Source organism: Cebidichthys violaceus, unplaced genomic scaffold, assembly GCF_023349555.1.
Source record: "Cebidichthys violaceus isolate CVI_PGR_0920_01 unplaced genomic scaffold, fCebVio1.0.p SCAF_12, whole genome shotgun sequence".
In the NCBI taxonomy this organism is placed as follows: domain Eukaryota; kingdom Metazoa; phylum Chordata; class Actinopteri; order Perciformes; family Stichaeidae; genus Cebidichthys; species Cebidichthys violaceus.
This window is the reverse complement of record NW_027176285.1, coordinates 13,222,834-13,249,251: the sequence shown is the minus strand read 5'-3', so window position 1 is coordinate 13,249,251 and position 26,418 is coordinate 13,222,834. Positions and strand designations below refer to the sequence as shown.

Genomic DNA, 26,418 nt, shown 5'->3' with positions numbered 1-26,418 from the left:
CTTTTTACGGAGCTTTCAACCGTGTCACATGGTCTTCATCACTGGATGGAGCGTTTGCTCAGTAGTTTCGGAGATATCGTCCATGCAAACTTTTCTCATCCTTAGAATCTGTGAGTCCTGTGATGAAGACTGTGATGCTTGTAAAAAGCTTGTAAGTGGACCTTGAGTTATGATTTGCGTGTCAAGGTGTCAAACTAGACCCAGATGGAACTTTGATGCTTAATTAATGAGCGTCTTTTCAGATTTTGGGTCGTATTCCCCTGAATTATTTATTTAGTAACAGTCTACTCCATATGGCCGCCCCAAGGCTACTGTGTGATGCCACTAATATGCCTACATTTTTAAAAACTACTTTTTGCTTTTTAAGAATCAGTGGTTTCTCATTTTGAGTGAGTGTCTGTTTGAACTAAAGTGTATACGTGCTTTAAAAAAAGAAAAGAGCCCCACCATTTTCTACCAAAGTGTCTGTTTGGTGGAATTTAAAACTGGGATTTTGGTAATGGGCGACTACCAGAATACCACATGATGATTTTATGTTTCTGAGAAAGCACTTTTTACATTGCTGAGGCTATAAATTTGTCACTTGTTCTGTTAGTTTACTCTGCAATCAAAACTCTGCTTCTTAAGATGATGGGATGGCTCATTTAATTAGACGTTGCTACCCGCTCTGTGAGTATCACTTCGCAGACCACTTTTGCACTTCTCGTGCCCTGGTTTGTGGTGAACTACTCCTCCTGACAAGCTCGTCCATCTTGTCATTATGAGTGTCGCAACTTGTCTCCTTTTTTTTTTTTTTTTCCAAAGTGGTTTTGGTGTGTCTTTCACACTTAATCCTGCACTTTGACTCTGCCCTGTGAAGTCTGCCTCGCGGAGTGACAAACGCACTCTGATTTGCCTCTGCTGAATCAACACATGGGATTCGTCGGCTCTGACGTCACCCCCCCACCACCACCACCCACCCCTGACTCTTTTACGTTTTGTTTTTTCAGCTGTGACAAAGCTATGTGTGCCACCAGTGTGATGGCCCTGAAAGATATGACAGCGTAAAAAGATATGATAGCAGATGTTGTGATGGTGAGCACATGTGGGATAACGCATGCATTTAAAAAAAGAAAACGGCTGCCACCCTTGATTCCCCTTTTGGTGTGTCCACAAGGAGACACCGACGTGAGGTGGGACTGGAATTCCAAACAAGATTGTGTCTGTCTGTGCTGCCTGTGAAAACAGATTAAAATCATACTGACCAGCGCAGGCAGGAATGTGTTGAACCTTGAGCCTCGAAAGGGGGGAAATCCAACAGCTCATCACACCTAACAAAGAAGAAAAGCTCCTCACAGTGTTGGAAGACCACCACAGATAATAAAAAAAAAAAAAAAAAGATCACATTCATGGAGGCGTTATTAGACTGGAACCCTGAAATTGTTATGTTATTTTAAAGTTTGTTTCTGGGGCAGAAGGTGCAACTCATCGCTCTTGTTCCTGAAGCATGTAATCACTTTTCAGAGTAATTACAGACAGAAGAGCTTTAGAAGATTCAAGCTCAATGCCTCCTTGGTTAATAGGATGATTGAAGGTCTTTAGCAGAGCATGGGCTCAGTCTACTCTACCTTATTCTCCAACAAGGACTGGAAACATCTTCAGTAACACTTTAGATTAAATCCATTAAATTACAGTGTAAACATTTTGTGCGCTACCAATGAAATGCTTAAGGAAGTACAGGGAATATGTGCGTAACACAGTTTAAATTACTCTGTAAACTTTTCCAGGAAATATTGAATATTTTACAAAAAAGGGGGAATAGGTCTGATCTTTATGTCCTTCTACAATAGCTATGCCATGAAACTACTTGTGGCACTTTCACTCAATAAATCGAACAAATAAAATTGAAAATGAACTCAAATAAAATAACATAAAATGTAGAATGTTAACATAGAGAGACAATGACATTATACACACAATATAACAATATAATCTACGTTGTCGTTGTTTATTTGGTGCAAAATCTAAACAGGAAAAAATCTTTTCATGCAGGAATTTGAATCAGTTAGTGTTTCAAATCCATTCAGATCTCAGATTGGGAAGCAAAGCTTGTAGCTCAAACTACACAATACATGACGTATAATAGGAGTATTTCTATTGTACTCTGTTGTGCTTTCATTCTGACTGTCAAGTAGAAGTTCAGTCCGGGTTAACGACGCTCCCAGGAGCTGGATGGATAACATCAGGGCTGTTGTTATTGACAATAACTGCTGTTTGACCAGAAACACACGGACCACGTCATGAGACTCTTGTGTGTTTTCACTGCATTCAAGTCTCATTCGACCGGCCTGAGATCCTGGCTCCAGTCGTCCTCCTCCCAGTCTCAACAGTCTCAGAATAGTCCATTCACACTCCTTCACTGTCGTGCAAAGCTTGCATGAATGCACAGAAGTTGTTGTTGTTTTGCACCGTTCCTGCACATCCTCACGCGAGAATAAAAGACTGGGACTGGGAGGTGCATGCATTTTGTGGACACATGCAGCTGGAAATAATGCTAAGAACAGCTTTTAGCTGTGCAGCTGTATAGACAGACATGTTGGACGTTCTAGAATGTGAGCCGTCTGCATTGCCTGGTGTGAGCTGTGAGTCTTTAGCTCAGCTGTTAGCCTCCCAGTAAAGGTTAAGACTAAGATTTAGAGAGAATGTGACATGGAGACAACCCAAATGTCCATGTAGTGCTGTGTGAGTATAGCGTGTCTTTAGGGTGAGTGGTAATCAGAGACGCTAAGACAACAACTGCTGTCAGACTAAATGTTCAATTTCCTCTTTAATACATTTGAGTGTTATTGTTGTAGAAGAATATCTTAACCTGCTGATTACTTTTGTGATTAATTGATTTATCAGTTAATTTACAAAATCTTAATCTCCTAAAGTCCAAGGTGATGTCTTCATTAACCCAAATAAATTAAGTTTCTTATCATAAAGGAAAATGGAGAAAGGCAGTAAAGCATCATAGCTGAGAAGCTGACGACAGAGAAGGTTTTGTTGCCTAAACCTAACTTTACGTAGTTATTTTAAACCCAGCCATGATGTTAGTCCTAATCTCTACGAAGTGGTTTTGTTGCCTAAATCTAACTTTTATTTGTAACGTAATGTTATCATGAAATAGCAGACAATTCATGTCCCTGTACACAAAAACAATATGGCATTTTGGGGATTTTTTTTTGCACTTTTTAAATGATGCAGTTGGTGAACTAAGGCTGTGGTGGACTTTCACTTTGTTATATTCCATTCCTGCCCCTAAATGCCACGCACTGTTCCTTTAATTTGTTGGGTTTTATATTCATCTTTTTAATTTCTTCATTTAATCTGAAAACAATTAAAAAAAGAAACACACATTTCCCAGCAGCGGTCTCTCCCAGAGTATTTCTCGTGAAGTGGCGTTCAATAAATAATGCGTCCTCATGAGTGTGAGCAGCAGTGATTGGTGGACGGGGGCAGCAGTCACTCCCATCCCAACGGTAGTCTGTCCCGGAGCAGAAGAGGAGGACGGAACCATTCATTCTGCTGTGGTTCCCGGAGACAACGTGGAAGATGAAGAGGAGACGCTGAAGGGGAAAAAAAAAAAAAAAGAGTCCGGATCAAACCCGACAACTTAAACTCCACAGAGAAGACGCAACAAACAGATCCTCAGAGGCGTCGCTTCAACAAGAAAATCACCCCAAAAACACACACCGCCAGCAGCTACACGTAAGTAGAAAAACTCTCTCTTGAAGAAGTACTAACAGCAGTACTCGTGCATGAAACAAGTATACGTTGAAGTGTTTCAGCCGCGCGTAATTGTGACTTTCACCAAAGTGTCTCCACGTTTGTTTTTTTTCAATACGTTTTTGGCATTTTGCTCCCGGAGCTGCGTTAAAGGGGAAACTCGTGGCAGGAAAGCCGAGCAGACTGATGCTCTGCCAGGCAAGGCTGCAGCACAGTATGACCCCCTCCTGGTAGTATGCGATCCAAGAGTGACAGTTTATCACTTTTAATTCATTCACTATTACAGCTTTTATACATATGAGTGTCTCAAAATGGATATATGTTAGAGCGGAAATAGGTTTTTAAGTTGAAAAAAATCCCCAATTAACCAATTTACTCTAATGTTAGCGTCACATTTTCACATTTGAGAAGCTTAAACAAAACAATGTCCGTTGTCAAACTAGTTGCAGATTAATTTCTTATCAGTTAATAGCTTCTCAGCTCTGATGTAATTAATGATTAGTTGCAGCTGCTGTGTGCAAAATGCAACATAAAGACCTCCTTCCTTTCCTTTATTCATCTGATTTGTTACACCATGTGTATTATTTTCTAGTAAAAGGTTTATTACAGATGGACAGACACATATATGAAACATTAATGCTCTTGTTTAGTCAATGAATGGGGAGAAATGTCCATTATAATGTCTCCAGAGCTCAAGATCATGTTTCTAAAAGTCTTATTTTGTCCGACCGCCGAATAAGTTTGGTTTACAATCAAATAAGACAAAGAAAAACCACAAATCCTCACAGCTGAGAAGCTGGAATTAGGCAGTGTTTTGTATTTCTTCTTGTAAAATGACTCAAATGAATCGTGTAATTCTCTCAGCGCTACAAACAACCACGTTTAACGTTCCATGGGAGCCCCATCGAAAGCATCACTGACCCCCAAACACCTGATCCTGGCCCCGTTCGACATATCGGAGGTCTACGGTTCGACAAAGTGCAACACAGATTCTTGTCTTTTGTGTTTTGTGTTTCAACAGTGAACCTGAGAACAGGTCCCACCTGTAAAACCAGTGTTGATGTGGGAAAGAGAAAGGGCTCCTGAGGGCAAAGACCTTTTTTTTTTATGTATGAAGTCTTTGGACCATGAGGTAACCAAAGTCAGGAACACATGTTATGCATTTTGCATATAGAAAACCCTACTTTGCTTTTCTCCAACGAGCAGTGATTTTTTTTATTTTTTTTTTCCACGTGTGATGCTCTTTATTGCAATGCTTTAACAGACGCAGTGTTCATGAGGCGTGTAGTGTTTTTGTTCCAAACCCCAGTCACCGATCCATTGTGGTAGGAAAGCTCAGAGCCACACGAACCGTCTTTTTCCACGTGGAACTCTCCGCTACCAGATTAACACTTCAGCTGTTGTAGTTTTTGTGCTAAAGGATTGTTGTTTAACATGTATTGTTGTCGCTTTATTACATCATTGTAGCCACTGTGTGGTCTCGGTTGTGACTCCGTATTCTGTAATTAGCTTGAGCCATTTCTTTGTAATTTTGAAGGCACGCAAATGAGCTTCAGATGTTTAATGACGCTTAGGTCATCTCCAGAATGAGTGACTAGCATTAAAGATGGCGGGTTTTTTTTGTCCACTCTGAGGGACCGTCCGTGGTTTGGGGTTATGCGCCAGTTGCACGTGGTGCCTCAGGGCTCCGTGTTTGGCCCATTAAAATAAGCTTCATTCATTACGACCCTCCGTTTGCGCCGCAAGAAAAAATACATTTCTCTCTCTTGGCAGCATGGCAGCGCAGATGCTTTTGGAGAAGTTCTTTTAATGTTTTATTTTACTCTCCTTTCCTAAACAGACTGGTCAACCTTCAAAGCATGGAAATTAAATATTACCAGACTCATTTTTGCCTGGTGCAGATGATCCAGTTGGTGAAACTTTTCATAAACAGAAAAAAAGAGAAAAGTTGAACTACCATTCATACAGACCACATCATCTGTGTTTCGTGCTTTTCTTTGGGCTTTGATGGCAGTGCTTTTGTCATTAATCCAGGATGCTGGCTGCAGTTTATGGGAGAGGGGGTCAGTATATGTCTCCTAGTCGGACGATTTGATCTGCATATCCAAAACATTTGGAGCCTAAATAAACGCTTTTATGCATCTGTGAGCGTTACATTTTTCCCCCCCGCTGATGGAAATCAGACCTGGGCACTATCAGTGTGAGTTTGAAACCAAAGCCAGCGCTGCGGTGTCACCGTGACCAGAGTGTGAAATCCACTAATCGAACGGCTGCTCGCCGTGTCAGGGGTCAAACCAGATGACTCCGGCCGGCTGGGACGAACATCTGGATTACAGTTTGTCAGGGCAGAGCGCCGCTGTGGATCAATCCTGATAACAAGGCCGGTTCATGTGCATCATATTTCCTCAGACTACTGTTTCACTACACTCGAGTTAGAATATTCACTTTCCCAGCTGTTTTTGACAATCAGCACTTTTTTTTTGTGAGGGGGGGGGGCATCATTATTTTAACCACAGTATTCTTTTGTTTCTCAATGAGTGCGGTCAATAAAACTTTATACAGGAGCATCCAGGAAGTGCTCTAATGAAAGCAACACATCACAGAGGGTTTGAAATACGCGTCTTGTTGCCCTAAAGATTGTTTATTTGGCCATAAAATTGACGTAATGCAAGGAAGACGGTCTTAAAAATTCTGACAAATCTCAAGTGGGTCACATTACGTTAGAAGGTTTTTCCGTTCCAAGCTTCTGAAAGGAGTCATTCTGAGTGAATTGAAAGCAGCCGTGTGTGTCAGAGTTTGTTTCTTTTTTTTGTGTTATTTTTATTATAATAAAGCAGCGTCAGAAATAGTCTGTTTCACCGGTACTGGAAAAGTCTGTGTCACCGTCTGCATATACAGAGGAGGAGAAAGGCGTCCGAGAGGCTTTGAGCTCCACTGTTGTCTGTCTGAGGAAGTTAAAACTAATTCAAACATCTTGTTCTTGAATTGATTTGATCATGAACTAAACTGCATTGGGAGCCTGAAAGTTCGTATTGTTCTGATAGTCGTAGTCTACGTATAACATTGAATCTTATATGAAAGACCAGCGTACATTCTGCTTGTTGTACTGATGTTTAAATAGTATTTATCATGTGTATACTGTATATTTCAAAAACACCTGCATAGTACGATGTCGTGGTTTATTGAATGTACATCTCTTCTACACGGCTGGTTTATCTACTCAAGATGACATAAGGTGATGCAGTACAAATAAGGGACGCACCGATTCGACTTCTTCAATCCCGATATATCGATACCTGGGTTTTGGGTATTGGCCGATACAGAGTACCGATGTGTTCTGATCTGATACCAGATCGGCCCCCTGTAGCCGATCCAGCTATTCGAGTCGGAATTGGATCAAAGTCCCATATCAGTGTATTCATATTAGCACAAATTCGCTCTTCTCTCGATCTATAGATACGGGATATAGTGGATTGGATTGCGTGTGCCCCCCCCCCTGTTCTGAAACAACTGATTTAACTCTCCCAGCCCTCCATAGCCCCCCCCCCCACGCCTACATGCTACACTGTGGGGCAGTCATGCACACTGATTAGATTGGGCAGCGCTGGAGCTAATCACCCCTTCTCTCCCCGTCCTCTGGGCCCCCCTGTGGCTCCCAGAGATGAGCCTCTCCTGGGGGTACATCTACCTCAAGTAGAGCTCTTGAGGCTCTCCGGCCTGCTGTTTACTGGGAAACCAGCAGGGTGGGGTTCCTCACAATAACAAAGCCCCCACCCTACACTTGTCCCCTCCATCTATTGAAGGTAGGCTTGCGTGGAACATAGCCTCCATTATAGAAAAGAAAGAGACGTCCAAAGAATGACTTGTGGGGGCAGGACCCTCCTGCCGGGTGAAATGAGGAGAAGGAATCTGCGGTGGGTTTTTTGTTCCTTTGTGGCGGAGCTGGGGGGTCAGTCTCAGGGGAGTGCACGGCAGACGGACGGTGGGGTTTTGCAGCTGCACGGCCTCCAGCACTTTATCTGGTCCCCGAGCAACTGCAGGCTCATTAAAGTCTGCCGGTTGTGTTCAGTTCACTTCAGTTTAAAGCCTCTCAGTCAGCGTTTGCATCTCCTGTGTTTTTTCCTCCCCGCCATGTTTCCTGTCTAAGCTAATGTTGCACCAGACGTGTTTGAATATTGATTAAGCTGGAACCGGAGCACACTCGGAGACCACGGCCTCACAGCTGTATGCTAATCGCGAAAAAAAGGTTACGACCCACCACAATAGGCCGTCTGTGTGTAATGTGCGATAAGGCGGTGTCGAATGTTCAGTTTGGCTTAGGTCATGGAAAAGGCTTTAAACTGCATGAGCCAGATTACACTAGATTGCACATTGTGTTTGTGACAACAGCTGAAATTCACAATTTGCTTTCATGTTCCAGTCGGTTCCCAGTTTATATTAAAGAAAGAAAACAATGACAACAAAGAGATGGAGTCTATTCATTTATTACGTACTCACACAAAGGTTGAAGCTTATAATTATTTTTTCTTTTTGGTGAAACAAATAGTTTGGGAAATATTCTTATTCGCTTTTTTAGCTAGAGCCAGCTGGTGGTTAGCTTAGCTTCACAGCTAGCCAGGGCTCTGCCCAAAGGTTAAAAACAAAAATAAAGGCATTGCTCACTAATTAACACTTTGTATCTTGTTTGTTAAATCTGTACGCAGTGTAATGAACAACAACTTTTACACAAAGATATGCACATCTGGAACAATTTGCCTCTTGCTTCCTTCTTCACGCTATGCTAAGCTAAGCTAAGCTAACTGTGTGTTAGTTTTCGCCGCATATTTAGTGCACAGACAGAAGCAAATAAGCAGTTTTCCCCCAACATTATTGAACTATTCTTTTTAATAAAATGTCAGAGAATAGCGAAAATGTTTAGTTCCAAGAGTCTGTTCAATTTACAGTGATACAAAACAGAAAGTCATCACATTTGATTGTCATAAACGTATCAATTGGGCTGTTTGCATCGAGAGAGGTCATGTACGGGATGAAATAATCTCAGTCTACTTTTTGTCACGTGTGTTAGATCAGATATGAGTTTTATATGAAGTGTATGTGTCTATATTTCTAACTTCTAGTGTCTTTTAGCATAAAATCAAGTTATCGTAGTTTCATTTTGAGTCTAGCTCCCAAAATAAGGTCCCTTCGTCATACAGAGTCCTTTCACTTTCACTCACTTTTTACTGTAAATTCTCAGCACAGAGGCCTGATTTCTTTGTGTTTGGGTCCCGGTTTCACCAGCTCCAAGGAAACCGTATTTTGGTGTGCAGTCACCGCTCATTTACCACAACCAATGCACTACTTTTCTGGTAGCCGGAGCTTAGCAGCAGGTCCGTAACGCTCCTTCTGTCTTTCCAATGCATCCTGCGTTGGCCTGCATCAGTTTTTAATAGCGGTGACTCATGCTGAATATAAAGCAGGTCACCGGTTTGACCTAATCCTGCTCACATTACTAACTGTATTCACAGTAGTCGACCGTTAATGACCGTTTCTATGCCTGTCAGGCTTTCCCTTCTGCCACAGTGTGCAGCTTACAATGATAATGTTGATTCAGCTAATGGGCTTTATTTCACCTGTAACTCTACACCCAAATATTGTTTTGTGAGTTAATGAAATGCTCCATGGAAGTTTTTTTTCTTAGCCGGACATGCTAACGTTTGTAACTTACGTTTGAGGTTTTGTTGTCGTTGTACAGTACAGGATTGCACAATGACACGTGGTTAAAGCCCCCTCAAAGCTACTCACACGCACAATGTATGAACAGATATTTTAATATTTGAATTACAATAGATTATAAACAACTGAATAGAAAAAAAAATCTAATTTCTTACCTCGATAAAGTGTTAAATACTTTTCTTTGCCATATGTCCTGACAGTTTGTGGAGGGGGCTTAATGTAAAACTTCAGAGGGTTTATTGTGAAACTTTTGGGTTAAATTCTGTGTAAAACCTCAGGAATCTTCCCTCTGTGTCACAGAGCAGAGGTCGGCCCAGCGGTGTCTGCAGCTGTGAGTTGATTGAGTTTACTGCTCTTCTCCAGGTGAGAGTGACCCCTTCACTTAAAGGGATCATGTTACAGCACCTGTGAGAACCACGCAGTCACGGAAGGCTTCAGCACAAACACAAATTAACCTGTTTTCAGATGTTTTCACCAGTAAATCAAGATAATTTACACCACAAGAAAGACAATCAGGTTTGATTCTCCATCACACGAAACACCCCAAAGCTCCGAGCTGATAGGAGCAGGCGTAATTGAATCAAACTGGTATTTGCCAGGCTAGTTTTCACCGCCACGGGCTCGTCCACAGATGCATCCTGTTTGATCCAATCTCAGGTGAGATCGGCACCGACGTGGCGCCGGTTAAATAAACACAGTTTTAGGTTCAACTCAAGAGTCAATTCCCTCTTACAATGAACTCATAAAGCCCCTCAACTGTCTGAACTAAACGTATCATGTCAAGAAAAGCAGCGATAGTTCACTGCGGTTGTGACGCTCCTGCAGAAACAAAACGTGAGTCTACGTGGTTGACCCTTTTTTAGCTTTGACTCGTCCAAAGCCTTCTGGACACGAATACTTGCAGAGAATGAGGCATTTCTTTGTTTGCTGTTGTCTTTGCAGCTAAGTGGTATTTGCACATCTGAAGACAGCGGGGATTAGGCCGTCGCTCGCTGCGTGGAGAAGGGAGAGTAAACAAGAAGAAGTGAATCACAGAGGGCAGTAATGACAGAGTAAGGAGACAGAGAGTAGAAAGAGAAGGTAAAGCTCTTTTGTTTCACAATTAACTGGAGCGACTCTGGGTCAGACATCCGTGATCCGTCTCCCAGGGGCAGGCGTCTGGAGCTGCCTTTGTGACCTCTCTTTCTCCCCCTCCTCCTTCTTCTTCCTACGTCCCTCCCTTTCTCCCCTCCTCCCTCCACCAGCAGCGTGACTTCCCTTTGACAGCCCTGCTGCCCCAGAGATCACTCACTCTCGGCTGCCTCTGACCTCCATCCGTTATTCTGTCCATCTGTCCGGAGTTTACTTCCACACTGATATGCTTTTCTTTTTCCTCCAATATGCCCTTGTTTCCACACTAAGCCTCCATTTTTGATTCCTAAAGAGAGCGTTTTGGTAAACGGTCTCCAAAGTGCGTACGTTTCAAAATACCTGGTCTGTTATAGGTCTGAAATGGAGCTCTTCCAAAAGGCATTTGTGTCATTATTCATGTTTGCTGCCATGAAACAACAATCATAACTTGCCCGACTGAAACAGATTGTAAAGCCCTCTCTCCACATTCCTCTCGTGGACGATGAGGAGGAGACTTGTGTTGTTTTTCCCAGCGAGCAGACACCTCAACAGCCTTTTTAAGTGTCGACGTTGGCCCAGCTCAGGCCGCTTAATGGCAGGCATGCACTCGCCAGATAATGTAAACACTTATCCTCTTTTCAGGATGGTTAGGCACATTAACGCAGACGTTATGGCCCCCGTTTGCTGCGGGGGCCGTTAGATTCCTGGGGGCCAATAGCCTGTGACACTGAGTGGGAATCTTTATCACCGCGGGTTCAGAGGTTCAGAGGCTAGACAGGAAAGATGATGCCTCTGAAAGACAATTACAGACGTGATAACACAATTTGGCGAGGCCGCAGCACACATACAGTCCTGGGAGGAGTGTGTGTGTGTGTGTGTGTGTGTGTGTGTGTGTGTGTGTGTGTGTGTGTGTGTGTGTGTGTGTGTGTGTATGTGTATGTGTATGTGTATGTGTATGTGTGTGTGTGTGTGTGTGTGTGTGTGTGTGTTTGAACTCATGTGAAACCCCTTTATCCATTACGTCTGTCATCATGTCTGGTAGAAACTTGGCTCTTATCCAACCCTGAGAAATTACCCTCCTCTCCACATTAAAGAGCACTTAATACACCTGTCTTTTATCATGTGGAGAGTCGGCAAAGATGAAGTCACCACATCTGAACAAAGAAAACGAGATAAAAAAAATAAATAATTTCCTCCTCTTTGATTCCATATTTCATCTTAAAAGCACGTCTATCTCTAATAACATTTATAAAGCGGCCTCGCTGAACGATCCCTCTGCAGCCATCTGTTGAGTTTAACGTTGAGATAACGGACTAATCACTGGGAGGTGATGTCATCTCTGTGTGCGGTCTGTGGTTTACAGGCCGGACACACACATGTGTCTGTATATGCATGCATGTAGGAGTGCACACACACACACACACACACACACACACACACACACACACACACACACACACACACACACACACTATATATACAAGAGAGGAAATTGGATAGAGTGTGGATAATCATTGCATTAGTGCAGAGTGTGTAATCAGCATGCCCCCCCCCCCCCCCCCCCCCCCCGAGGGAGTGAAAACACACCTTGTGTTTTTACTTTACAGATTGAGAGTCCTTTTGTAACTGCTGTGTTAAGTGTTTTTGTTGCGGAGGTGGAAAAGGGGGCGTGTGCTTGTGTCAAAGGGAATTAAAGGGCTAACTGAGGAGATAGAGCTGGACCTTAGTGGTGTGATGTCATCTAAAAAAGGGGAATAATCGATTTTTATGTACTGATAATCATCTTAAAGAATTCTAGGGATAAATTATCTTGGGAATCAGAAGTAAAAATCTTTGTTTCTCTGTGAATTTACTGCTGAAATGTGATTAAGGACTGCCGAGTCATGGCTCTGAAAGCTTTCTTCTTCACGGCGACAGTGGCAGAGCTTCATGGGTATTGCAGTATTTAGACTTGGCCGCAGTGCTAAAATGACGGAGAAAACAAAGTTGAAATAATTAAAACTGGTGGTTGAAACATAAATTTATAGGATTGTTGCGTCATCCGGGAGAGTCCCACCCGTCTCAGTTCAGTAACATTGAGGCATCGATTAAAGACAACAATTAAAAGGACGTAAACTATTTTCATGAGACCCGTCATGGCATCCTGGAGCAGCATTGTCGCCGTCGGCCAGCCGAAGCTCGCGCCCAAACCCAAAGCGGAAGCTGCACAGGCTCCAGGAACCCAAACGTTTTTTTTCCCCTCCTCTCTTTGAAGAGCGCCTGGCAAAGGCTTTCAAAGCCCCGCTGTCTCAGCGCTGGCTCCGAAACAATTATGTGTGGTAAATGTAATGCAGCTGCCCAGCTGAGCTGGAGCAGACAATGCTTATTATCCTCAAGAATAATAATTTTTGGACGTTCCATACATTTTACATGACAAAGTACAGCATCATTATCAGCTGTCACTTGTGTTTAATTTAACAGGACGTGGATGATACTGAATCCACGGAGCGGTTTGTGTGGTGCTGATGCAGCAACAGTTTGTTGGTCCTGTAAAAATGTTCCAGTGACACACACACACACACACACACACACACACACACACACACACACACACACACACACACTGGCTGCCGAGCACAAAGATGAAGTCATTCTTGGTCAAGCCTGTTTCGTATTGTATAAATATAGACAGCTCCAGTCTTAAGATAAGGAGTTTATATATATATATATATACATATATATATATATATATATATATATATATATATGTTGTGTTTCTGTAAACTCTAGAAACAGATGGTGACACGTAGTTTGTAATTAATAAAAATCCCATTTTGTCTTTCTTTAGATAAACATGTATTTGACCTTTTAGGTGCACAAACAACCTGTGTTTGTGCCTGATATCCGTCTTTATTAGCTTCTGTAAATATTTGCTGGCGGCTCCCTCTGCGATTGCTCCCAAATAAATCGCCTGTTTGAACACTTTGCAGAAGCGAATTAGTGTTGGAGAGCGAATGGAGCTGGAGACCGGCTGCTGTCTTAACACCTGTGTTGTGTATGTTGGCCTGAGGGACGTTGGGGCTCCTGAGCTGGTTATTTTAATGAGAACGCTCTCTGTTTAGCCTCACATTCCTCTCATTACTGCCCAGAGAGTGAAGAGAGAAGAAGAAGAAGAAGAAGAAGAAGAAGAAGAAGAAGAAGAGCGGTTTGGAGGAATGAATGTTAAACAGATACAGACGGTTATGGAGGATGCAATGTTAGAGCTTGATGTGTCTTAATGAAGTCAACCTTTGATTTAGATTAAACAACATCCGCCATGTGTGGCTACTGAAACACTCAAAGGACTAGTTTGACATTTTGGGAAAGTATTTTCTTGCTGAGATTTAGATTAGAAGACCAATTCCATCCTCATATCTGTCTGTTGAATGCTACGCTACAGCTAATTTAGCATAGCCTAGCATAAAGACTGTAAACGGGGAAACAGCTAGCCTTGCTCTGTCAAGAGTAGGGCTGCAACTATCATTTAAAACCATTATTGTGATCATTGTTCAATATGCCATGCAATGATTTAAAGGGACTCTGGTGCTTGGAAACACTACCGCTTTTGTCCACTGGGACCGCCAAATTCTAAAAAAGTAATCCGGCACACAACCCCCTTAAAACCCCAACAAACAAGATAGTTAGTGTTCTTGAGACGTGCTGGTGCTTAAACAGATCCAAGCTAGCTGTTTTCCCCCTGCCTCCAGTCTTTATGCTAAGCTAAGCTAATCGCTTAGGTATCAATTTACTCAACTAACTCTCAGCAAGAAAGCATATTTACCAAATGTTCCTTGAAATTGTTAACTAACCGCATACTTCCTTTCCATCCAGCTCCCATATTCCCACAGCCCTTAAATACTATAAGAAAGAGCCTTTTGTGGTGGACCTGGCTGCAGTGAACACACCTACAGACACACACACACACACACACACACACCCCCCCAGTCCCCACATAATGGTCTGCCCCCAGCTGTGGAAGGGTTCAACAGCTCAGCTCCTAAAAAACAGTGCTTTAACCAGTTTATGTTGGGCCATTTTTTGGCATCACTTTAAAGGGCCGGAATAGCAGCTGGATTGTAACACTTTGGGAGAACCCCTTTTCAATTTATATATATATCGCATTATCCTTCATTCACGAGTTGCAGCTATGTTGTTCCTGCCATTTTCTCTGTTACTTTAAATTTCATGGAACTTATCTGTAAAATTTGGGTTCTTGCTTTCATCTCGTTTTCTTCGCCCGATTACAGCGTGAGAAAAAGAAGAAGGAGAGTCAGGTGTTTAGACAGTGTGCCGTCGGTGTTATTGGGTTCTTTATCTTCCCAGCTGAAGGAATTGAAAAGTATAGAACTCAATGATTAAGAGGCCTGCTGTGTGCTTGGTATGCTGTTTATTAGTGCAGGGATCCCAGTGAAGCTTCTGTGGGAATTTCTGTGTATTATTTCAAGCTCATTCCTGAGTTTTTGTGGCAAAATCACTGCTTGTTTTTCCACTGTTCAAAAACCCGATGCCAGTGTTGATTATACCTTATTTGATTATAAGTTATAGTTCCTTATCAGAGTATCACTTTGCACTTTTTCTGACAGACCTCGAGGCCTTTTTTGGGGTCCAAACCTGTAGGGCAGGTCAGGTGTGGAGGTTTGATCTTTGATCTATGTTTGGTGGGGAACAAAAACTTCTCTTAGTTCAGTTTGTCATTGCTCATTTATTCTTTTGCTGTGAGTGAAAACAGTGTTTGCTATTCACTAAAAACAACGCAGTGGAAATAATATTAATTCAACAGCATCATTCAGCAAATACCACCTAAATAAATAGATTTTTCTGCATGCACGATTCACTGAGGTGACGTGTGTTTGTAAACGTCACTGTTTCTTTTTTTATGCGTCCGTACCATCGATAGCTGAGACCAGAGGAATTGTGTTTTCGGGTCTTCCATCCTCGCGGTCCATTCTTTAGAGAATTTCTTTAAACTGGCATGCGACTGCGAGGCGGTAATTCTAGTTTTTGCAGATCCCCGTGGTGTCAAATGAGACAAACAGAGACTTTCTATCTTATCTATCGTGAAGGAAAGCTTCGGTAATGGGATGTGTTGGCGAAAGAGCTCACAGATCCAAAGTGAAACCGGGTATCTGACCCATCCTTATTCATGTGTGTGGGTGTTTGTGTTTGTGAGAGGCTCTGCTGTGGATAAAGCCCTGAGGCCACTGATTAGATGCATTCACAGAAACAATGTCCTTCACTGTCACATGTCACTCGTCTATTTGCACAAACCTCGACCTTTAGCTTCCTGTGGAGACAGTAAACCTACAGTAGTGACTTTGTCTACTGTCAGTGGAAAGCTCTTCAATCCTGTTAATGTTGTGACTATTGAATTCAGACTATTGACCAGAGCTGAGTGCTGCTCTCTCTGGACGATATCCATTAAAATGAAGCCTCAACGGTGCCAAGAAAAAGGGGGAAGAGAGTTGGCCATTAGTTAATTGTCTACAGCGTGATGTATGTGGAGGGCAGAGTAACGTTGGAGTCGTCAGTGGTCCAGTTGAGTTTTCCTTGGTTAGTTCTAAAGGACAGATTGCTTTCTTGCGTCATGTTTATATATTGATACTGTGATTAGGTAATAGTATTTGAAAGATTTGAAAAGACTATTTCAAAGCGATCGATTACCCTAACGTTAAAAGAAATAATTATACTTTTATGAAATGCAAGATTGTAGCATCATGATTGATTTTTCATATCATATCATCACATTATAAAGCTGTTGTGGTGAACAAATAGTTGCCTATAAAACATCCAGCAGATACAGAGCAACAGTATCATTCATTTGGGATCATGTTTGTGTCCACCTGACGACTATCAGTCCAATATTCACTCTTCTTTTAGCTCCGTTTTTGGTCTCCACCAACTCCACCAAAGGGAAAATATCTGGCTCTGTTACTGCTAAATGCTACATACGATAATAATACTGTGTTCACCAGCTAGTTGGTCATCAGCTGTTTGATGCTGGGCATGTAGAGTACCGATGATTTATCCATAGACTGTTTATAAGAAGTGTACCTTGTCGTTGTGATGTCCCCCATTGGTTTGTGGATTGCTGTTTTGAAGCCTCGAGTTCAGCGGTTTGGTCTTCGCCATCTTGGTTTTGTTACCATATTTGGACTGTAAAGGAGTGATGTAGCGACGGCGTATACGGCTCTGGTAGCAACCTGTCAATCACCATGTAGCCCCGCCCTAAAACATACCCTGCATTATGGTCTGTTTGACTCTAAATGGACCATAATTTACTAAATGAACATCATGCTGTATTGAAGAAGACTTGAAACTAGAGATTGAGACCATAAACTCATGTTTACAATGTTTACTGAGGGAATAAATCAAGAGAGAAGTAGAGTCATTTTAGACTAGACTTCTATACAACCAGAGGAGTCGCCACCTGATGGTCATTAGAGAGAATGCAGCTTTAACACATGAAGCATTGGCTTCACTTTTCAGAAGTGGAGGTTGCCGCCTGGGTTTATCAAAGCTTTTTTACTGGTGAGATTGAAAAAAAACTGTAAAGTTGCGTGCCACATTAAAACCAAAATGAGCTGAAAGATGCTAAAACGCATCAATCAATATTGATTTGTGCTGCTTTAAACTTCAGGAAAAACAGCGGAGGGATGTATCACACAACACAAACGTTACTGAGGCAACTGTTCTGACCATCATCTAGTACACTTTGTGGTAATCTTTAGAGTTTGTACATAAAGCAGTTGAAGTTCAGGTTAGTTCTTCACTCATATTTGAATATCTGTGTTGATGCCAGATTTAAAACTAGGCTGTGGGAAAATGTGATGTGGCATTTTAAAAACACCTTTCACACAGGATTTATGACTTAAATCCCTCTTAGTGACTTGGCTGCATTATGTAATACACATAATGTGTTTTGTTGTGCTGAACATTATGCAACTTTCCCCCACAGGAACCCCGCATCACGTCAAATGAGCGATGCAGACATCAGCGTCTCTTTTTGGTTTTGTTTTATGAACATGTGAAACAGTTTTAAAGTTCTCTCCAGGTGCAGTTGATCGTCAGGTTAGGAAAACGGAAAATACCAACGAGCAAGAAGAGAAAAAAAGATGCTCATTAAAAGCTGCGGAGCCAACTATGACTGAACGGTTGCTCTCTGGAGATGGTATGGTTTTGTGATTTGGACTCATGGTTGCATTGTTCCCGCTGTCTCTACAGGTTGTGAAGAGTTGGGAGAGGACTCTTACATCATCGGGATTTCAGGGAAGAATTCGTCCACACAAGAGGTTGGTGCCCTTTATTTGTATCTAAGCTGACTCCTGTGTAGAGCTCTTCCTCAGCAGATGTAGGACCCTTTGGACTTGTGTAGACCAACAAAACAAACCGGTTTCCTGCTTTTCTTCCTATGATATTATTGGTGTTCCTGGCACCTGCCTGTTATTGGTGGAAATACCAGCTGTTCCCAAGGACCCCTATTGTTCCACGCAGGTGTTATTTAACATCACGGCTTTAAAGTCACTGCTTTCCTACACTAACACAAAGTCATCTGGGAAAGTTAGAACAGTTTTCTCTGCGCTCTTCTCACATTGAGGCACAATGTACAGTTGTGAAAAGAGTTGTTTGCTTTTTGCTGCCACTGTCAATCATATCTGATCAATCCACATCGACACAGTCCTGATGAGTTTTATACTTGATAGTAATACTTTAGAAACTTCAACTTCCTTATTTAGTCGTGAATATTTATTGTTAAAGAGAATAATTCAGCTTATCAAGTATTTGAACACATACAAGGAATTTGTGTCACCGTTGCTCTCAATGTACTCGCATAGAAATAGACATACAGCTAAAAACAAGGACAACAAATCTGAACAAAGGTAAAGCAAACATTGAATGAACTGTACACATTTAAATATCGATGAAGGAATCTGTCGGTATGTATGTGTCTGTGTTTGTTTTAGACAACCGTTCATCCGATCGGTTTTTATTTATTTGGATACATTTAAAGGTGAAGTTTTTCAATAGTATACAAAATAATGCTTATGTCAGAGCAGAGTCTATTGCAATACACACTCAGTTGCCAGTTTATTAGGAACACTTAGCTAAAACTAGTCTAATGCGGCAACCCTGCAAACAATCACAAAGGTTGTAATAAATGAACAGCTTTGGTTTAATTTAAGGAAACTTTTGCAGCTTGTTAAAATACACTGAGAGTTGTTTCTAATAAACTGGTGTCTAATTGTATATTTTCTACTTTACTACCCTGTGAACCATCTTTTGGGACCTCTGTTTTAACTCATCTGTGCTGCTGCCACCTTCGCCTTTAGTCAACTAAAGGTGAAGTTCACGCTGGGTTTTCCTTCGTCTGCCTCCGCTGACTCATGAAATCTGTCCGGTGTATTTATCTGGATGGAGTAGGAAGTTGTGGGCGTTGTCGGGGTGGCCATGTTTTTCCAATTTGGAGGAAAACAACGGAGTGAGAGCTAATGAGCAGGGACCACCTGTGAAGGTTTCAAAGTGGAACGCCCCCCCGCTAAGATAACAAACAGAAGAATCGTTTGTCCCTTTGCTCCGAAAATAGGGAGACACTTCCTGTTATCTCACACTTGTCTTTGACTGGACCTCCTTTGTCTTCATGCTCTATATTGGGACACATTAATGGGAACAGGCTGCCACTCTTATATCTTATCAGGAAGTTTGTTGAACAGCTGTTATCCTCGGTTCACATATTCCTGAAATATGAGACATGACAGTTTTAATAAATCCTGCCATGTCAGCTGTAAATCAGACATATTTCCCCTTTTGTGTCTGCAGGATATCGCAATGTTTCGCTAGAATCTGACAGGTCTTTTGTGATTTTTTTTTGTGATTTTTTTTTTTGTACAAGAAAAGCGTGACTCTCCGACAATCATGTCTTTGTCTGGAAGTGAAAGCGCTCACTCATCTCACTTTACTCCCCCCAAAACCGTTCTGCCAAAAGCAGCACGCTTCTTCATTTCTCAGCCTCCCACCTCCTCGTTTTGTCCCCTCGCCGTCTCCTTTTCACTCGGCGTCTCCCCTCATTTGTCTCCATCCCTTGTCTCCTCACCTCCTACGCGCGCCGTCAGCATTTGATTCGCAGAGAGCCTGCGAGTGGGGGGGGGGGGGGGGTGATATCACTTGATACTTTTATTATGCGTAACTCGAGAGAGTCCGGTGCCAACGTTCCTCGCCGGTGCTTACTTTTGATTTTGACGAGGGGGTATCAGGTTAAGCTTGGAGTTGCCCACAACAGCAACGTCTCCCCTCTTGTCCCCCGAGGGGGGGGGGGATGAAGCAGCCAAAGAGGTCTCAGTTTGCAGGGGGAGTTTGTGTCAAAGCCACAGGGAAGTTAGGATTAAACTGCACTCATCCCAAATACAAAACACAGTGGGAACAATGCCTTTAGCCCTCCAGAGGAGAGGGGCCAAACCCCGTCCACCCAGCTCAGCACAGTGACTGATTTCCTGAGTCTGGCCTGGGAAACAAAAGCACGGGGATTTGAAGTGGAAGGACCCCCCCCCTCCAGTGTTTATGGTCCCTGGGGCTGTGTGCAGGGCTAAGGTGGGGCTGGAAATGGTTAAGCATAATGGAGACAGTGTTAGACCTGAGGGCCCCCAAACTCTGCAGCTCTCTTAACAGTGCTGGGACAGAGGAGAAGTGTCGCCCCCCCCAGTCCATCAGCAGTCAGAGGAAGTAGGTGTGAAGAATGTAGCCCCAAATTTCTTAAATTGATATTTCAACTTGTTGAATATTTTCATTATTTATCACTACGAGGACTATTTCTTTAAACGATAAAAAAAAGTGAACCTCCAGCAAATCTCAAATATCTGGGATCTGATACGTTTTCCAATATGAATGTAAATGAAGTGATGCTTGGAAGCATGTTTGTACAATTATCAACAATAATATTTGAGATTTGTAGTTTGTCGGCTGCCAAAATGGTTCCTTTTAACAAGACTAAGAGTCTGCAGTCGTGTTCAGGCACAGCAGTGCTTTGAGCTAAATGCTAATGCTAACGTGTTGATGTTTAGCAAGTGTAATGTGTACAATGTTTACCAAAATACTCACGCATGCTAACATTAGCTAATTAGAAGTTAAGAGAAAGTGCGGCCGAGTTTGCAGGTATTTTCAGTCAAAAATATTTTGCACTAAATTAAAAACATGTAGAGGATCATTAAACGTATCAAGATTCATCCTGAGGGGACCATGAATGTCTGCCCAAAATCCAATTGTTGGTGATGTATTTCAGTCTGCTGCTAGCATGGCTAACAATGTGATAAAGTACTTTTTGTAGGGTCACACATGTTCTGTTTTGGTTTTGCACACAACAAACAGTCGTGGTTGATGTTTGTTGTCGCTCCTTCAGGGTGCCGTGTCGTTGTGATGGATGTTATCTCCGTTTCTGTGGATGTTCCTCAGCCTCTTTAATCCTCAGCTCAAACGAGACGCCACTCATAAAAAGCCAAAACATAATAGAATAAAGTCTAAATTCATAACAAAGGCTGAGTGTAGTATGTTGAAAAAAAGACATATTATAGTATTTTGCAAAAACTGTCATGAAAAGTTATCGTACAGTAAAAGGCATAGTATAAACAAAGTTATATTTCAGTGTCAAAAAAAGTAATAATAAAGTTAAGTATGTCAAATGAAGTCATAGTTTAGTATCTCAAATAAAGTCAAAATTAAACTATAGTATAATATATTCCAAAAATTCATAGTATATTATTTAAAAAAAGGTATAGTATCTCCAAAAAAGTTGAAGTTTAGTATGTAAAAAATCCTACATAAAATTCATATTATTTGGACACAAAAGAATCCGTCCACAAGATGTCTACCCCCCCGTCTGGTCCAGTTGGCCACCCACTTTGAGACCGCTGCGATATCTCAGATGGTCTTTGTTTTCCATCACCCTCTTAACCTTCACGCTGTGGGCCCGCCGCGTGAGGGCTGTCCTGGTCAATATGAGAAGATGAGGGATTGTTGACCTCCTCCTTCCTCCTTCCTCCTCCTTCTTCCTCCTCCTCCTCCTCGGCACAGCTGAAGAGTTACCCCGTCCCTCCTACTGGAGTGACTCCTGCTCCGCTCAGATCAGACCGACACACACACACACACACACACACACACACACACACACACACACACACACACACACACACACACACACACACACACACACACACAGAGCCAGTCGGATTGCATAAACAGATGTTTCCAGGGGGAACCAATAGAGGTGTGTGAGAGTGTTTTGTGTGCCCAGGTCCACATGTGTGTTTTTATTATGTTCCATGTATGTATTTGGACTGAAAAAAGGACTCCTGGGATCGGTGAAATTGTTTTCTTTTTCCCCTCATATACTGCAACTTTTTCCGCCCGGCCGGAGGTGTTGCGTCTCTGTTAGCTCCACACCTCTCGCAGGTGTACTCCCTGCTGACCACAAGCTGTGGGACCTGTTCCCCCGCTCACGTTATTCCTTTTTAACACCCCCCCCCCCCCCCCCCACCTCCTTCTCTCTTTCCCACGCTCCTGTCTCCAGTGTTGGGATTTCCTCACCTTCAGCACATCCGTGTGTTTATCCTCCAGCAGCACCCCCCCCCCCCCGCAGAAAGTTAATAAATTAGCGAAATACGCCGCAGAGATATCTCTCCAGCACCACGGCATGTTTGACTGCGACCACCGTTGACAAGAGCGTTAATGGATAAAAACGATGTGGCGTGACCCCGCTGGGGGAAAATGCATCTGTCTCCTGACCTCAGCTGTCGTATTACACAAACGGATCAGTGTCCAAATGTATGAACAGGATCTTGAGGTTGTGAGTGGAGATACGCTGCAACAGAAAAAACATTTCATGCAGCTTTACAATGAAATGTGTCTCTTTCAGTGAGTTAGTTTTTATGTTAAAGTCATGGAAGGAGACGGTACGAGGGCTGGATGTTGTTGACCTAAAGCTGTCTGTAGCACTGGGCATCGAAAACTCTGAATTATTTGTCTTTTGAGTTGATATAAATCAAAATTTAGGCAAGATTCTTGTGTTTAGACAACTTTTAACATAAGATACCATTGCCTTCTTTTTGATAATTAACAAAAGTTTTTTTTTATAGGAAAACATGTTAATATTTCTGAAAGTGAGGTATGGAAACAGTTGGTACTGAACACCCAGCCCTGCCCAGACTGTGAGCTAGATGTTGAACATCTGTCTATGGGTCTTGAAGTGGCCAGATGGTCGTAGCTGCTCCCTCTATGGGATTCAAGCTGAGCTCGGGCTTCTCTGATTGCACGGAGAAGCGAACGTACGGCAGTGGAGACTCCCCAACAATCCATTTGCCTCTCAGGATCTGCTTTCAGGCTGCACATTTGACAAGTTAGAATAGGAAAGGGCATGCTGTCTACATCCATATGCTACCATCAGGTGTGCGCTCCTCAGCTAGGAATTTAATTGAGCGCCCCAGAGAGGGAGTCATTATCCTTTTCCTCAACTGGAAACTCGTCGGAGCCAAATAATCCGTCCGCCCGTCCGTCCTCCTTCCTCAATGAACCCTGCGTAGCCTCTTCAGGGTGGCTGGACGCTGACGTAACACTCGGATTGAAAACACGTGGAGATAAAAAAAAAAAAAAAAAAAAGTCATTCAGATATCTGCGAGGCACATCTGGGAATCATGCGCCGACACACGAGCCAAAAATCAAGCATTTGGTTTGTGTAGTGTGAAATCACTTCCTGGCCCGGCTCTGAACATCCAGGTCACGGGTTTATAGGCACAGAACACTTTGCTGTTTCCGTCGTTGTCATGTTCATGACTCGGTTTTACGATGTCAAGAAAAGACTTCTTTTAAAGACGCTTGATGCACCTTTTCCCAACTGTACGTCCTCTCTCCAGGCCACCATCTGAAATCTGTGAATTGTGATTGTGTTAATGATCTCTGGTGAAGACATATATGTGGTATAGATAATATGATTTGGGCAATACAGCAACAACACTGATAATATCTTTAAGCAAATGGGAACCAATGTGCGAAATACTTGATTGACACTTGAAACTCCCTGAAAGCCTCAACAGCAACACTTTGGGGTGTCTGTGGAAAAACCTTCACTTGCAAGTGTCACTAAAAATGCTTTTTAGTAGTTCACTATGTCCAGCAGTACTCATTATTCAAACTTCAAAACGTTTATTCATGAATATGAAAACAGAAAACTCTTGTTGTGGTGGTGTCTCCTCTTTTATTGCCATTAAATCCCCAGTTGTTTCTGGGAAGGCCTGACTGCCATTGACGTCATCCGTCGCCAATCTTGTTTTTTTGCAACCAGTGAACAAAAGTGACCATATTTGGACGGCGGAGGAGTGACGCCGCCGTGGTAGCGACCTGTCAATCCCAAGGTAGCCCCGCCCTAAAGCATACCCTGCTTTACGGTCTGTTTGACTCTAAATGGACCATAATTTACTAAATGAACATCATGCTGTATTGACTAGAGATTGAGACCATAAACTCATGTTTACAATGTTTACTGAGGTAATAAATCAAGAGAGAAGTAGAGTCATTTTCCCATAGACTTCTATACAATCTGACGTCTTGTTAAAACAAGAGGAGTCGCAGGTTCAAGGCACCTGAGCATTGGCTTCACTTTTTAGAACCGGAGGTTGTTGCCTGGTCGGTTAATAGAAACAGAGACGAGTCTGCTGTGTGGATTCTGTTGCAGAACAGTTGTTGGGTGGTTGTGCCTTAATGTTAATGAAACCCTCCTTGGTGATGTGTATGCAAAGTGTGTATAGCCTAGATGACGGTCTTGGCTTGCATCTATTAAACCTTGTTGGCTTTATTGGGTATAGAGTCTGTGGAAGACTTCTGCAGCTGGTATTTTGCACTGTGGATGATGCAGGGGTGTTGTGATACACCAGTACTGATGATAACAGGGATATTTGAAAAAATTAAATATCGTTTCAAGTCAAAGTAAGAACACAACAAGATGTTTCATGTTAAGTACACTTCATAAAATATCTTCATCCGCTTCTTAACCTTAACTGTCAGTTGCATTTTTTTTTCCCGACTTGTTATCTGACTGTTATCAGTTTTCACTCTGCTTTGCTTCACACTCATCCCCTCTCTTCAGATCTACAACATGCCATTGATCACAGTCTGTCAAGGACAGATGGATTACCATCCGGGCTCTGTCGAATCGGTACCAATGATGATTTAACCTGGCATGTGTACATGTGTGCGTATGTGCTGAGGATCGGCCTCCTCAGATCTTCTGGTCTTTTGAAGTGAGGGTCTGCTCTGCGTCGCTTTTTTTCTCGAGGGCTGCACAAGGGAAATCTCCCGGAGCATCTTTCGTGCAGCACCGTCGGCTTTCCATTAGCCTGTAAGACGATATGTGGTCAGCCTGTGTCTGATCTGTATCTGTATTTCCACATCAACAAGATGTGAGAACGAGCTCCGCTCACAGTCAGGTTGGCTTCAGATACGGCCCGAGAATATAAGTGCAGTTGAGATATTTTATATAGTTTGTTTGACTTGAATAAGCTTCAAACTGCTGCTTAGAGAGCTTAGTGTTTACAGTAACTGAGCATTACTCCCAAGGCTGAGGAGCTACTGATTATTTTAAAATAATGCCTAATTGGCCTGGATGCTACTAGCAGAGTTTAGGCTAATGTTAGCAGCTCTGTCCTGCTATTTATTGGATAAAGAGGACATTTATAACAGAAGCCAAACAGGCTAACAAGAATAATGGTGATTCTTTATTTAATCTTCTGCATGGATCGTCAACTGGTGCTAACTTTTTGCTTGCTACATGTTAGCATTAGCCTCAGACTTTTAGCACAGTTTAGGCTAACGTTAGCAGCTCTGTCCTGCTATTTACTAGATAAAGGGGACGTTTTACACTCCAGCAACGTTACCTGAGATAACGCTACGTCTGCCAAACACATCCTCATCCTAAAAGAGTTTTCTCTTCTAACCTTAAAAGCGAAAAATATACTGTTTTAATTTACAAACAAATGTTTAGGCTAACAGAAGCCAAACAGGCTAACAAGAATAATGCTGTTTCTTTATTTAATCTTCTGCATGGATCGTCAACTGGTGCTAAATATACTGTTTTAATCTACAAACAAATGTTTAGGCTATCAGAAGCCAAACAGGCTAACAACAATAATGTTGTTTCTTCTGCATGGATTGTCAAATGGTTTTTCAAACTTTTTGCTTGCTACATGTTAGCATTAGCCTCAGTCTTTTAGCACGATATCATTCATATAGCTATAAACTGGATATTCAGAGGGAGAGCGGGGTCGTATTCCAATCGGAAGATCGTCGGTTCGATCCCTGGCCCATGTCGATGTGTCCTTGAGCAAGACACTTAACCCCAAATCTGGATGGGCAGGTGGCACCTTGCATGGTTGCCCCTCCCATCAGTGTGTGAATGGGTGAATTTCATACAGTGTTAGAGCGCTTTGAGTGAAAGGGGCAAAATGTCCATTTAACATTTAAAAAAAGAATCTCTTTATGAAACGTTTCAGCCGGCAAAATTTGCAGTTGCCAGCTAGAAATGGAAAGTCTGCTTTTGTTTACTTCTGTCTGAAACCAAGGAGCCATTGTTTGAGAAATGACTGTGAGTTTTGAGTTGTAAACTTGAAGGAGAGCGTGACAGGCATAACAACAGTATCTAAGGGCAGTGCTGCTTTGCAAACAGAGAAAAGGCTCTTTTTGTGATATTCCAGACATTATAGTGTGGCCTTAAAAAGGTCCATTAACCTCTTCCCATCCAACTCACAACCACAGGGTGAGAATGAGTCACCAGGATTTATTGGAAACGGGTCAAAG

The 26,418-nt window shown here is 42.4% G+C and overlaps 1 protein-coding gene across 1 annotated transcript in view; it reads left to right on the top strand.

The window, feature by feature from the left end:
• The first annotated feature begins 3,411 nt into the window (after positions 1–3,411).
• lhfpl2a (LHFPL tetraspan subfamily member 2a) overlaps positions 3,412–26,418 on the top strand; it is a 38,078-nt gene continuing 15,071 nt past the window's right edge. The window contains exons 1-2 of the mRNA XM_068706514.1: positions 3,412–3,729; positions 17,812–17,879. The gene's annotated coding sequence lies outside the window, so the exon portion shown is untranslated. The remainder of the gene's footprint in view (positions 3,730–17,811; positions 17,880–26,418) is intronic.